Here is a 14994-nt window from a genome sequence, read left to right on the forward strand (position 1 = left end):
AGTGGAAAACAGCTGCTTTTCATTGATAGTGTCTGCTTACCTATTGGATAAACGAGATGCTGTTGTTGTTTCACAGTTGTGAAAAGCAGATGAAAGCAGATGAACCAGAAACACGCCTGCCTGCCCCCCCCCCTGGAATTGCAGCAGATATTCTCTCTGGGTGTGGAAATGCTGGTATATAAACCTCACTTAGCCCAAACCCAGTGTCCTCCTGGGCACTGAATGGACCATGGAGGTGACATTGCATGGTCTCTGCTCAGAAGGGGTGTGCCACTTATGGAAGAGTGAAGAAGGCTCCTTGGCGACACCAGAACCTGAGTGGAATACGTGAAGGTTTAGGGACAGTTTCAGAAGAGGGAGGATTTTTTGAAGAAAGGATTAAAGGTGATGGAAACAGCATTAGGGAGATATTGGTGGGAGGCTGTCCCAGATACCAGAAGTAAAATCAGCAAAGGCATCCAGCAGCAGATTAACTTGTGTGGAGACGAGAGAGCAAGAAAAGGAACAAAGGAAAATGCAAGCAGGATTATAATAGAGGTGAAGCTGGTAGTGGAGAATCTTAAGTGCTGGGATCTTGAAATCAATACAGAGAAAGGGTCTGCGAGTCAATTTAGGTACTTAAAGAAAGAACATAAGTGAGCTAAGGGTCCCCTCCCCCTCTAGACACACATTTTTCTTTTTATACTTTTCCCTGCTGTAGATTTAAACTGTCTCTTGACTCTATGAGAGTGTGCACATCATGTCTGCAGCCTGGATACCGCTTGGCCATTTCTGCATAACCACCAGAGACATCATAAAACAGGTTTTCTTTAAGGACTTATAGTTTCCTACCCTCTTTTTCCCTTTGGATCTCATTAATTTCTTGGTCTAGCACCACCTTATATATATTGTAGAGTATCACTGTTTCATAAGATCTACCCTAAATGTAGGTCCCACTTCCTGATGGCAGGGAAATCTTTTTTCATTAAAGGTAAAGGTAAAGGTATCCCCTGTGCAAGCACCGAGTCATGTCTGACCCTTGGGGTGACACCCTCCAGCGTTTTCATGGCAGACTCAATACAGGGTGGTTTGCCAGTGCCTTCCCCAGTCATTACCGTTTACCCCCAGGCAAGCTGGGTACTCATTTCACCGACCTCGGAAGGATGGAAGGCTGAGTCAACCTTGAGCCGGCTGCTGGGATTGAACTCCCAGCCTCATGGGCAAAGCTTTCAGATGGCTGCCTTACCACTCTGCGCCACAAGAGGCCTTTTTTCATTGGGTCAACCTAATTAAAAGGTGACGCCTTTTCTCCAGCTGTAGGAGCTCATTGGTCCAGTGTTGCCCTTCCTTTAGAAGTTCAGTGTTGGAAAGTCATTTAGTCCCCCATTGAGGAGAAAAGAAGGGTACACATAAATAATATACTGGGAACAGTTGCTAGTTCAGGGGAGGGGATTGCAGCACTTCTACAAGAAGTAGAGTTGTGGGATGATTAAATCTGCTGATTGGTTTTGTCCCGTGAACAGCCAAATTCCCTTAGCAATATGGGACAGTATTATGATTGCTTGCTCTCATTGCGTGGAATATTATAGGCCTTTCAGACCTTCCACTGGTTTATGAGTAGTCTGTCATAAGTGGCCTGTCTAGATATTAAGAAGTTTAAAAGCCATTAAATTATGTAATGCCATTAATGATTGTTGTTTTTAATGGTTGTTTGCATGTATAATAATAGGCAGAGCTGGTCCGGCAACTTAATTACATCTCATGTAGGTTGTTATGGAATTTTAAAAAAACCAAACAGTATTTTTTTCTCCGAAGATAATTTACATGCTGTAATTCTCATTGGGTGGAGTTATACCAGTTCCCATGGATAAAGTACTTAAGCCATCCACTTCTTCAATTCCATGTGTACATCCTAACTGGGCACCTGCTGTTATGATTCGGAGGTGTCAGGGAAGATAATGAAACTACAAGAATAGCAGAAATGAAGGTCCATGCAGTTCACAGGTATGGGTACTTAGCAAGTGGGGATGAGGAGGCTTTGGTTTGTTATTTGACTTCCTAAGCTCACATTTTCTCAAATTGTCTTTGGCTATCTACACAGTCATTCAAAGGGTTAATTTGCATTTTGAAATAAGGATAAAAAAAGGTTATCTTCCCTCAGCAATTCTCATAAGAATTGTTGATTTTTACACTGGAGAGAAAGGCTCGAAATGAGCTCTCCACATGTGGTGCATACTATTGCTTGCCCCGTCATGGCCTTTCCAGCAATGGGTTTCAGGGCCAAAGTAACCCTAAATGAAGCAAATTCAAGCCAAGTACTTGTGTAAGTCAAAGGCCACTTGAAGGACTCAGGGATCACTCAACATATGACTTGCAGGATCAGGATTAGGTGACACAATGATTTTGTTTCTACAAGTCAATCACAGCAGTGGGACAACTCTGAAATTGGTCAACTCATGTCTCTTCAGTGACACCCCTCCCCCATGGTTAAGCTTTTATAGAATAAAACATTTACAGTGCAGCCTGAAGCATCTCACTGAGGTCAACTAGGGCTAAACCCAGCCAGAAGGCATGCCAGGCCAGGACTCTTAGCCTTCCAATCCTTGACTTCCTCCTTTTCCTTCTCTCCATAGTCAGTATTCTGTGGGCCTTTCCAACATTCCCTGTCTCCTCTGCCCTCCTCCCTCATGTAGCTCATCTCTTCCCAACACCAGTACTTTGAGCCCTTAAAGGGCACCTGCTTGAAGGGAGAGCTTACCAGGGCACCGGCATTGGTAGTCAAAGGAGTGGAAACCAGTCTGGGATGATTGGAAGTTAGATCCTGAGCTCAACACTGGGTGGGACACTTCTGAAGTGGGTTAAATGCTGGTCTAGTGGGCTGGCCAACAGACTTCCCCTGGTGGAAGGTTATTGGGGCAGGAATTAAGGTCCTGGCTCATGGTATCATTTTTCATTCACAAGAACATTTTTTGGTGTGGGTGGGCAGGCAGGGTTGATATTCCCTCAGTTTTAGTGAGCATAAGTGTGTCATAGACCAGGGTGGGATGGGCATTGCTCCCCAGCGTACAACAGCAGTTGTGTCAATACTTTTGTTTCTCTCCTGGACTCCGGCTAAAATTATTGCAATAAATTTGGCATAAGTAAAGATGCATGACATTTTGGACCACTGTCAGGGACCCTCTCTTCCAAGCATTTGCAAGTGAACTTCTTCTCAGAGAGACTTTAGGCATGAGACTTTAGGGCAGGATGTCTGAACTCTCTGCCCTTAACTTGAGCTGCTGGAACAGGCGTGGGTTTATATTACTGAATAATATTGATCTCATCAACAGCAGTTCATCATTATTCTCCCACATTTCTTTTACAGTTTTTAAATAACTAATTAGTTTATCCCTTTTGAAGCGCTTACTTTTTAAACTTACATGTACAGATAGAATCTGCTTCCTCCCCAAAACTAGGATTTAAAAACCATTAAATCAAATCCAAGAGGGATACTTGCTTAATTGGGCACATGCTTGGCTCACAGAAGTAGTAAAATAGTGTACACAAGTCCTGTGATTCATCCCCACTCACAAACACCAAGGTCATAATTCAACCACAGAGTTAAGTGCGCTTCTCTTTAGGCCTGATTGTGATCTCAATCTTGAAAAGAGAACATTGGCTAGGGACTCCATTGCTCTGAACTGATCCTGTCAAACTGAAGCCACCCCCCCTCTTTTTAAAATGCAAAAATGCACATATTATTAAAGTGAAATGGGATGCAACAGCCAAAAAGAAAAAGCAAATTCTTCAGGTCTCAGCCGGAGGGTCATGGAAACTGGGCATGTCAGGCGGTGGCCTTGGACCTGGAGTTTTGGAACAGGGCATAATCCCAATGGGAACTCCTCCCTCCCTAAATTAAGAAAGAGGCAATCCTGTCCGTTTCATGCCCATGGCTTTAACACTCTGGAGAGAGTCAATGGCTAGATTTGAAATGTTGACACGGGAGGGTATTTGTTGAATGTGAATGCCAGGCTGGACTCTGGTGAAATATTTCTGCAGCTCTATGAACTCTGAGCTTCCAAACATCGCAGGAACGAGATGTGTGTGAGCTTGGCAAATGTTTAACATGATGTCCCCAAGGGTTGATGGAAAGTTAACGTATTACAGTGAAGGCAAATGGAGCCACCATCTTCTGGGGGCTGGATGGTCGTTTCATTGCCCATTTGGCTTCTTCGGCTTTAGTGAAAGAGGAAAGGATGAGCTCAGCTGCCTCCCTGATGAGCTGCAGGTCTGGTCCTGGCTCCCTCCTTGGTCTTCCCATCCCCTTTCTAATGAACATGTCAACCTGTGTGCCAGATCCTGTCCCCTCCCACCCTCCTTTCCATAAGGCATGTCCACAGGGGAGCACCAGGCCTATGCCTTGTTCAGCCAGGCCCTTTCTCTCACAAGTTACCTTTTCTTAGGAACATTGACATGGTGTCAGGTTACTTAAACGAAACATCATTATTGTATATTATTTATATATAAATAAGTTATATGTGGTGAGAAGTTGCTTTACCTTTTTTCTCTCTCAAAAGTCATCCCCTCACACTGCATTCTTCCACAGAGGAAAAAATACATGTCCCCATATCGTTATTTTGGGGGAGTTGGCTGGGAAACAAGTAAAAATCGCCTCCCCTTCATCCTGTAGCCACAGGAGAAAGTTCCTTGGATCTTCAAATATAATTTGGCCCTTCTAAAGAGCCGTTTCAAAAGAAATGGCAAGAACTGTGAAAATAAAAGTTTGGTGGGAAGAAGGCAAAATTGACATCCCCCTTGGTCATGGTGTTTTCTGTCTCAGCAGAAAACAATTTTGTCCATTTTCCTCGATGAGGAGGCAAGGAAACTATCCTTGCAATAGTGGGAAGCATTAACACCCTCTCCATGGGATCTGATTTGGGATGACAAACCCTTGGGATTAGGATCTGAATGTTTTATGCCTGCAAAATGAGGACAAGACAGAATTTATTATTTATTTAGAGGGCTCTACGCTCGGCGGGGGAGAATCTCCTAATCATTCCTGGCCCTAGAGAAGCGCACCTGCCCTCGACCAGGGCCAGGGCCTTTTCGGTCCTGGCCCCTACCTGGCGGAATGAACTCCCGGGTGAGCTGCGGGCTCTGCGGGATGTACCAGCTTTCCGCAGGGCCTGCAAGACGGAGCTCTTCCACTAGGTTTTTGGTTGAGGCGGGGGTCAGCGAATGAGTGCCAGCATTCCACCCCCCCCCCCCGCGGACCTAGTAAGTTAGATCTCCTCCCCACCCTCCCTGCCGATCTGATAGCAGGGGGTAGGAATAAGGAAAGCTTCCGCCATGTTGGGATTGTTTTTAAAGTCTTTTAATGGGTATTTTAATGGGGATAAGACTATTGTGACCCGCCACGAGCCTACGGGGAGTGGCGGGAAATAAATCTAATAATAATAATAATAATAATAATAATAATAATAATAATAATAATAATAATAATACTGCCCATTTCTTTGCAGCTCTGGGCAAAGAATCTGAGAATGTCCACAGACAGCCAGCCAACCATAGAAAAATCATGCAAAGGGGGGGGGTAGATTTCCCTAGAAATGTTGCTCAGACTGATGGCAGAAGGCATGGTATTCTTAGCTATATTAAGAATATCAGAAACATGGTAGAACAGTGAGGATCATTGAGATACAGTTACTTGCAAAAATAAAACCTGCAGGGAGGAGACAGTAGGCCACAGAGGTGGTAATGATGCTCTAAATGCCAAGGAAGGCATGGAGAAAAATAAAGTTAAATCATTGGAAGAAAAAATAAGTCACAATTGTTAAAATGCCAGAAACACATTATTATAAGGCTGTGGACAATTATAGAATCAGAGAGTTGAAAGAGGCCATACAGGCCATTGAACAGGGGGTTGGACTAGATGACCTGTATGGCCTCTTCCAACTCTATTCTGTGATCTAGTCCACCCCCTGCTCAATATAGGAGCATCCTAAAGCATTCATGATAAATACCTGTCCAGCCACCCACTGGTGAGAGGGAGCTCAGGTTGCGCATGGTAGCAGGTGGCTGCAAGGCTCCCTAGCCAGGTAAGTGAATCAACGCCCTAAGCGTTCTGGGAGGGGGGGCAATAGCTGGCTACCCCAAGGTTGCCAGCTTCGGGCCTCCGCCATCACCGCTGCAGCCTCTGCCACCACCACTGCTGCCTCACAGTCTGGCGGTGCGGGCACTGCTGCCGCATTGGTGCCCAGGGCCATAGCTGCTGCCTCAGCCTCAGCGGCCTCCTCCTCCATCCGATTTCCTGCCACTCTGCAGGCACTGCCTTGTCCTCAACCGGCATGGGAATGACCAACACCACTGGCCACATCCCTGCCTCTTCTAGCTCATTCCCTGGGGTGGGACAATGGATGTCATGTCTGAACCCATTTCTATCCCAGGAGACGAGCCAGAAGATGTGTTCCACATCAACAGACCATCGTGTTTTTGATGTAATATCAAGTAATATCCAGGGTCTGGTAAGGAAGGAAATTGTTGCCTAACTGCAGTCTACAATTCAACATATCTTTGAACAGATTCAGGAGGGTAGTGTGGTGGTCTGAAGTAACAGAACAAAGTTTGAGCCCATGCCATGCTTAAATCCAGAATAAAACATTATTATGGGTCTTTGTGAGGTACTAGACTCAAGCTTTGTTCTGTTACTTCAGACCAACAGGGCTATCCACCTGGATCTACCTTCATGGAAAGCTGTGTCAAAGAAACAGAAGGCAAGTAATCAATTTAAAGAACTGGAACTGAGTGCCAGATACAGGAGGGACAATACAGGATTTTCATGGCTGGCCTGTAGGCTTCCTGGAAACAGAGTATTAGTCTAGAGCTCATCATATAAACTTCCTGGTTGCAGGAACCCTGATGGCAACCAGGTCTCTGCCAAGTAGGTAAGTCTAATAGGTATAAACTGCTGTCATCTGGAATTTATTCAGAGCCTTAACTTTCCCTAGTAGAACTGTCAAAAAAACTTACACAGGGGTCTGTAGACTAAAAGAATTCATACAAGCTAATACTCAGAGAAATACCAGGGCACCCTTCCCTCCATGCCTCCCCTCTTCCCAAATGTGCCTAACTTGAATAATTCAAGGCTGTATATGAAAAGCAAAATAATAGGCACCTCCCCTATATTTATTTAAAGCATGATGCTGGAAAAGGCTAATCAGTCTGTTTCTCATTAATTATGACTGCCTGTAGATGAACTGGTGAACTTTACAGCCTATATTCTATTTTTAAAAACCCTTTCCCATTTCTACAATGCTCATTTTTCAGCTGCCCCTTGAGTGCCACCTAGTGGCTGAAATATGCCTTTCGGTTATCCCAGAACTCTAGCAAAGAATTAACATACTGCATATTTTTGACGTTGTGATGCAGTTTACTAATTTGCCACTAATTTACTTTCTCCTCATATCTGTACTCTTATGATCCCTGTCCCATCGTCTGAGGACCTGTGCATGCACATGAAAGCTCACGCCTTGAATGAATAGAACAAATTTAGAGCACCTTTAAGATCAACAGTTTTATTCAGGCTATGAGCTTTTGTGTGCACACACACTTCTTTAGATGCAGTGTCATGGAAGTGTCTGATGGTACACAAAAGCTTATACCTTGAATAAAACTTTGTTGGTCTTAAAGGTGCCATTGGACTCAAATTTAGTTGTGTTACTTCAGACCAACACGGCTAGGCACCTGAATTTACCAGAACAAACTCTTTTTCCTGCTCTGGCAGGCTTGTGTAGAATGCCATTTATATATATATTCTTTCTCTCTCTCTCTCTCTCTCTCTCTCTCTCTCACACACACACACACACACACACAAGTCTTCCCAAGAATATGGAAGTAGCCATAAGACAACATCTGACTCTTCCCTGTTTCTGTTGTCAAGTAATTCCAACATTTGTGATGTTTGTCTTCTACAGATCTGACCGAAGTGCCTCAGACAGATGGCTGAACTGATTGCTAAGGAAAGCTCAAGACTACCCTCTAGTGGAGTGCTCAGTTAAATGCAGCTTTTCTTTCTTTCTTTCTTTCTTTCTTTCTTTCTTTCTTTCTTTCTTTCTTTCTTTCTTTCTTTCTTTCTTTCTTTCTTTCTTTCTTTCTTTCTTTCTTTCTTTCTTTCTTTCTTTCTTTCTTTCTTTCTCTGCCTGCCTGCCTGCCTGCCATGCACAGTCTAGCCCTGGCATATCTGAGGGACCATCTATTTACCATTTTTGCCGGCGTATAAGACGACCCCCCAACATTTCCACTCAAAATATAGAGTTTGTTACATTACAGTACAGTACTATGGGCCACTATGTGCAGCTATGTCTATCCCAACTGAAGTGCACCCGGTGTATAGGACGACCCCCCACTTGGAGACATGTTTTTCAGGGGGAAAAAGTGGTCTTATATGCCAGCAAATACTGTAATTATCTACTTATTAATAAATACTTATTAATAAGTTGGTGATCCCAGGCCCACAGGAAGTGCACCTGGACTTGACCATGGCCAGGGCCTTTTTGGTTCTGGCCCCGACCTGATGGAATGAGCTTCCAGAAGATCTGAGGGCCCCGTCGGAGCTGACACAGTTCCATGGGGCCTGCAAGAGGAAATGCCTCTTCCACCAGACATTTGGTTGAGGTCAGGACAAGGAGGATTGTGGGGTCACTCCCTTAGGGAGACAATCAGACTAGGCTTGTGAACCAGGGGCTCAATTTGGCTTTGGCGCCCATTAAAGTCAATGGTGCCTTTCCTGCGGCCTGGGGGGGGGGGTTTCTAGTTCCAGCCTCCACACTTTCAGGGTAGGTCTGGGAGGCTCTTCCCTGACCCCCCTCTGAATTTCGTGATTGGACCACGGGGTTCACGTCCAGGGGTTCCAAAAGAGGGTGCCCCCATCAGTTCCATTCTATCCAATGGGACAGACTCTCCAGTGGATAGAATAGAGAGAAGGGGGCATGTTCTTTCAGAACCCCTAGATGTGGCCCCTGTGGTCCGATTGTTGTGAAATTCAGAGGGGGGAGGGAAGAGCCTCTTAGAGCTACCCTGATAATTTGGAAGCTGTAACTGGAACCCTTACACCCCAGGACCCAGGAAAGGTGGGAATGCCAGAATTCCCATTAAAGTCAATGGTGCCATTGACTTCAATGGGCGCCAAAACCGAATTGGGCCCCTGGTGCACAAGCCTAAATCAGACACCAACTTTTAGCACTGTAAACTGCCAAAAGCCAGCTAGTCCAGGAGTGATGGTGAATAAATCAAATAAATAAATGTATTTTGCAGAAGCCACTGCAACCTGAAAATATGGTAACACCTTTCACAAAGAACCTCTGAAAACTGCCAGCCTCTGCCGACCCATGCCTCCAAGGCCTGCACCTTGAAACAGCCAGGAAAAGGTTCCTTCCATCAGGCACAGCTAAGCCTTCAAAAGAGGCTCCCATTAGGTCCAATCCAAGAGAAGGTAGAGAGGGGAAACAGGCAGTGTCTGCCAGGCACACCGTATCCGGGAAGGAACAAAATGGAGGCGGAGGGGATCCTTCAGTTGGGCAGTTTAGGCAGGCCACCCCTCTGGACTCCTGGCCAGAGGAAATCTTTGTCAGGCAGTCTCTGCCAGACTGCACCTCCGGGTTCTCCCATTCAAGAGCAAGCAGGGAAGGGGAGTGGTTAGCTCTGCTGCAGACAGCTGAACGGGTGTGTTCTTTGTGCTTGAAAAGCACTACTTTACTTGGGGGGTGGGATTTGAACTCCCATGTATTTTGTTGACATTTTCAGATTTTGCTGCAAACTTGGGGACTTCTCCAAGTTTGCTGAAAAATCTACTTTGCTAATAGTATATAAATTGCTGCAAAATTACAACTCTCTTGAGTCTTTCTATGAGGTTGTTATGATAAGGGTTGAGAAACAGAGTCTGGCATTGACAGTTTTGAAGGCGACATGTATTAATTCAAGGGGGGCAGTATTATGTTGGTTACAAACTAAGACAATGCAGAGCAACTAGTGTCAGCCTGTGGGTTATCTTATGGGGAGTGATCACTTTCCCATACTGTTGGGAACTCAATATTTAGATTTACTCTCCCTTACTCATCCCATGATACTTTGATACAAGGAGATGTGAAAGTGAAACTTGGGCAGTAGACCTAGAAAATGGCTAAACTCATAAGGGATGAATCTTCAGTGGTGCAAAATTTGATAACATTAGAGTGTCCTTTTGAAAAATTCAAACCAATTATTTTAAAGCAAGCTTATTCAGAGAATCAGAGCCCCATTACAAAAATGGGTGGCTGGTAAGACATATGCACAGAAAATTCTGTAAATATAAGCTCAACAGGGATCTCTTAGAGTTATTGGGACTGAAAAAGGACCTAAAGAACCGTTAAACCAAAAGAAAAAAGATGCTGATGGTTTGCAAACTGCTGCAGGAAGCATCATTCTCAGCCAGATTAAATGTCTTTTGGAAACTGATAAATGAGGCTGCAGGGTCAAGAGGAAAGCTTATGTGTCACAATGTTCCTTCCATATGGGAACAACACTTTTGTCAGTTGTTTTTTGATCCCACTATTGTTAACTCAAAGAGACCAGATATAATGGTGGCCCTGAGTAGCCTCCCATTACTACTAGAGAAATATCAACTTTAAGTAAAGGATTAAAATGTCATAAGGCTCCTGGGTCCAGGTTTACGCCCAGCTGAGCATTTTAAGGCCAAATCAATGCAGCGGGCAAAGATTTTTGCTCCCGTTTTCTCTAGAATAAATAGCTTTGGAATTATTCCTGATTCCTGGAGGATGGCTATTATTGTTCCAATTTACATGAAAGGAAGCTTATCAGATCCATAAAATTGTCAACCTTTAAGCCTGTTGTTCATAGTAGGAAAACTCAATGCTTCATTCCTGTATAAAAAGTTAATATCGTGGGTCTATTTGTCTAACATTCTGGGAATTGAACAAGCCAACTTTCATAAAGGCCATTCTCCCGAAGACCATATTTTGGTTTTATGATTACTAGTAGAGAAATACACTATGGTAAAATAGAGAACCCTCTTTGTAGCCTTTATGGATTTAAAACATTGTTTGATTCAATCACAAGTGAGGGACTTTGAGGGAAAATCAGGGGGAAAAAAACCTTAATAGACAAAAAGCTACTAAGGCTAATCCAATGATTATATTCTGTTTCCTTGGCCCAACTTCGAATAGGAATTTTAAAACATTTAACATAAGAAATTCCCCAAAATAAGGGGGTTAGGCAAGATTATTTATTGGCCCTTCTTTTATTTACTCACTATACAAATGATCTAGCTAGCTTTTTAGCTCCTCACTTGTCACAGGCCCATACTTTGGCAGATCAAAAAACACCATTAATGCTATATGTGGATGATACCTTGTTGCTTTCTTGCTCTCCATTAGGCTTTCATAAATTCCTTAAGGCTTCTCTGAATATTGTCTAAATGATGGATTTATAAACATTTAGATGTCATGAACCCCCAGTTTCTGTGCCTCGTTGGTCTCCCAGCCTCAATGGGAGCCACATGCATCCTGCCGCCTCACTTCCCCGAGGCTCCCTGGACTCCAACTCCAAAGCATTTCCACAGAGCCAAGCTCTAATCTGGTTGCCTTAGAAACAGCCTTGCTAACAGGCCTGAGTCTAAACAACAGCTGGCTGGCCAGAGAGAAGCCGGTCTGGTTTTTGCAAACCTAGATCAAAGGTCTCCTCCCGCATGAACCCCTTTTCCCGCCAGATCTTGCCCTTTCTGGTTTTTTCCACATCACCTCCTATATAAGGATGTTCCCCCTTTGTTCTGGGTCTCTGTTAATATTCCCTGCACCTACCATGCTTTGTCTCACATCATGTGATGGAACCCTTCAACAAAGACTAACTTCTTAGCCCACATGTATCTGGGCAAGTTCTATTCGAGGGGGTTGGTTCTGATTGAGCAGGCCAGTCACGGTTCATTACACTAGATATCCAAAATCATGGCCTTTTCTAAAGCAAGAAATATTCCTGAATATAAATGGCAAGTTAACAAAACGAAAATTGATCAAATCAGACAATTTAATTGTGTATTATATTTCAAGCAAATTTAAGCTGGAAATTACATCTGAAAAACATTAAAGGGAAAGTATACACTAATTCACTTTTTTAATACCTGGGCTGGAAATTTTATCCCTGGAGCTATCAAAGCATGTAATGCTAAGATGATTCCCCAAATATTATATTGTATTGGAGCTTTGATTGATACAGTAGATGAAGCAACTGACCAACCTTTAATACAATTTCTCTGTAGCATATCAGACATGCTAAACTGGGTCTCTGGGGTAACCCCCAGTGTAGAATTAAATCAGAAATCTCTGGAAGCTTTAGCATGGCGAGGATCATTTTGTATAAAATAATGGATTACAATAATTACATCATTTTTATATATCTGTTCCACTTAATATTTCTGGTAAGGGCTTGGAGGAGGAGCATGTCTCGTGGCTTAAGTGCCACATGGTGCTTAACACCTACTCAGGGCGGCTTTCCCGCCCCCAAGTGTCTCCTCCTCCAACCGGCTTGCCTGTCTGTCCAGAGGCCAGCCAATCACCTTCTGCCCCCCACTCTTGACCACCCCCTCCTCCTTCCACTTGCCTCCAAGGCTTGGAGACTGCAGATCCCTGCCATGTGAGAGCTGTCCCTGTTGGTGAGTTCCCTAACAGCTGGCTGCAGCCTTTACAGGTCCTGGGGGGAGGGAGAGGCCATCCACATAGTTCTTCCACCCCCACCCCCAATCTAGCGCCTGTTGTATTCCTGAATACAATAGTATAGATGTAATTTTTTAAAATTGGCTTTTAAAATGTCAATGAAGGTGATTTGTTATGAAGGCAATCAGTACTTTATAGGATGCTCCCATCTAACAAGGGACTCCTGAGTCTTAATAGAAAAGATCAGTTACTGAATTCTTGGGAAAAAGTTCATCGAAAACAAACTTCAGTTGTTGGGCTGCAAGTCAGACAAAACATATGAGACAAAAAAGATTAAGTTAGTGGAGATATCCCTGGATTTTAGAAGTATGCAGGAGAAAACAAAATGGGTGTGTTCAGCAGCTGCTCATGGCCTAATTCCCTTTAATTTTATTCCACAATATGTATTTAACATTGCCATAGTACTATTGTACTATGTCCTGTATTGTATTAATGGGGTTTTAAAGGTAAAGGTAAAGGTATCCCCTGTGCAAGCACCGAGTCATGTCTGACCCTTGGGGTGACGCCCTCTAGCGTTTTCATGGCAGACTCAATATGGGGTGGTTTGCCAGTGCCTTCCCCAGTCATGACCGTTTACCCCCCAGCAAGCTGGGTACTCATTTTACCGACCTCGGAAGGATGGAAGGCTGAGTCAACCTTGAGCCGGCTGCTGGGATTGAACTCCCAGCCTTATGGGCAAAGCTTTCAGACGGCTGCCTTACCACTCTGCGCCACAAGAGGCTCTAATGGGGTTTTATTGGGGACAATTTGTAACCCGCCATTCACCATTTTGGGGAGTGGCGTGAAATAAGTTTAAATAATAATAATAAAATAATAATAGAAGATCATTTATGGTGGGCTAGGCTAAACACCTTTCCATCAATGGTTACCGGGGGTTGTTATGAAGATTTTCTTATTTGGATAGACCAGTGGTCCACAACCTTTTACAGGCTGCGGACCGGCGGCAGCAGGGAGGGCGACTTGCCGGCCGCACATGCGCGGCCGCGCATTGCTCCGTCAAAAACGCGCATGCGCGGCACTTCCGCACATTCATCCATGTGCAAAGTGCCGCGCACGTGCATTGCATGTGCGCGGCCCTGCTTTCCTCTCCCCCACCTTCCCACAGAAAGAAGATTGCCGGTCCGCAAGCTTGCGGCCTGGGAAGTTTCTTACTGCAGGGGGGGCGGGGAGAGGGGGCCACGGCCCGGTGGTTGGGGACCACCGGAATAGACTATGGGTGTGGGTATGGTCATATTAAGACTTAGGGACATGTTTCGTTATTCTATTGTTTTGGGGAGGATTTGAGGGAGATGTATTTATATTATCATAAATTTTATCTTTCTTCACAAAGCCTAATTCAAATGTTACTATTAGATACAGATAATAGGATCACATTAGGAGCAAAATTTTTGTCAGAATAATTAAATGTAAAAACAGATAATATCAGGCTTCACTGTGACGCTGCTTGTGACCAGTTGGTTGTTAAAGCTATTTAAGTGAGTAGGAATCCTTTCCTTTTTAGATGAGAAACAGGCATGTTCCAATTGATTATGAACAATTGCTCTGAAGGTTGGGGCAAGCCAAACAGTACAGCATTTAAAGATATTGGCTATATGGAGATACCACAATGAATCTGAACATCAGAACTAACTGGAGTCTGATCAATGGCTTCAACTGAGGTTGCTGCAGACTAATCCAGCCTGAAAAAAGCTACAAAAGCCTCCCTCAGTAGACAAGGAGATCTTTTTCTCTCTTTTATTGCTTCTCCTTTGGGGAAGGCAACTGCTGTGTTTAGGTTTCAGGAGCTGTTGATGAAACTTTCATTTGCTGTGATGTCCAAATGTGGACACCTGCATTCATGAACACCTTCTCTGGCCAGACATTGCAGGTAGTTCTCCCTGGCATCCACTCTGATTGACTGTATTCAAGCATCTAGCACTGCTCCTGACTTTTATGCAACCCCAACACACCTTTCATGTTATGGCTAGTAGCATGTCACTTGTAAAAAAGGTAAAGGTATCCCCTGTGCAAGCACTGGGTCACATCTGACCCTTGGGGTGACGCCCTCTAGCGTTTTCATGGCAGATTCAATACGGGGTGGTTTGCCAGTGCTTTCCCCAGTCATTACCGTTTACCCCCCCCCCCCCCCCACACACACAGCAAGTTGGGTACTCATTTTACAGACCCCGGAAGGATCATTGCAATACTGTACTTACTTTTTAAAGATGGCCCTTCATGACATGGGATCACGGGGTGAGACAATGGGGACACTATCAGCTCAATGAAAAGAGAAAAA

The 14994-nt window shown here is 44.3% G+C and overlaps 1 long non-coding RNA gene across 1 annotated transcript in view; it reads left to right on the forward strand.

The window, feature by feature from the left end:
• LOC143830278 (uncharacterized) overlaps positions 1 to 8771 on the forward strand; it is a 45527-nt gene extending 36756 nt beyond the window's left edge. Inside the window, exon 3 of the long non-coding RNA XR_013228407.1 lies at positions 7932 to 8771. This is a non-coding gene — a long non-coding RNA (uncharacterized LOC143830278). The remainder of the gene's footprint in view (positions 1 to 7931) is intronic.
• Positions 8772 to 14994: the final 6223 nt, after the last annotated feature.

The sequence above is a fragment of the Paroedura picta genome, chromosome 2 (assembly GCF_049243985.1).
Source record: "Paroedura picta isolate Pp20150507F chromosome 2, Ppicta_v3.0, whole genome shotgun sequence".
NCBI lineage: Eukaryota > Metazoa > Chordata > Lepidosauria > Squamata > Gekkonidae > Paroedura > Paroedura picta.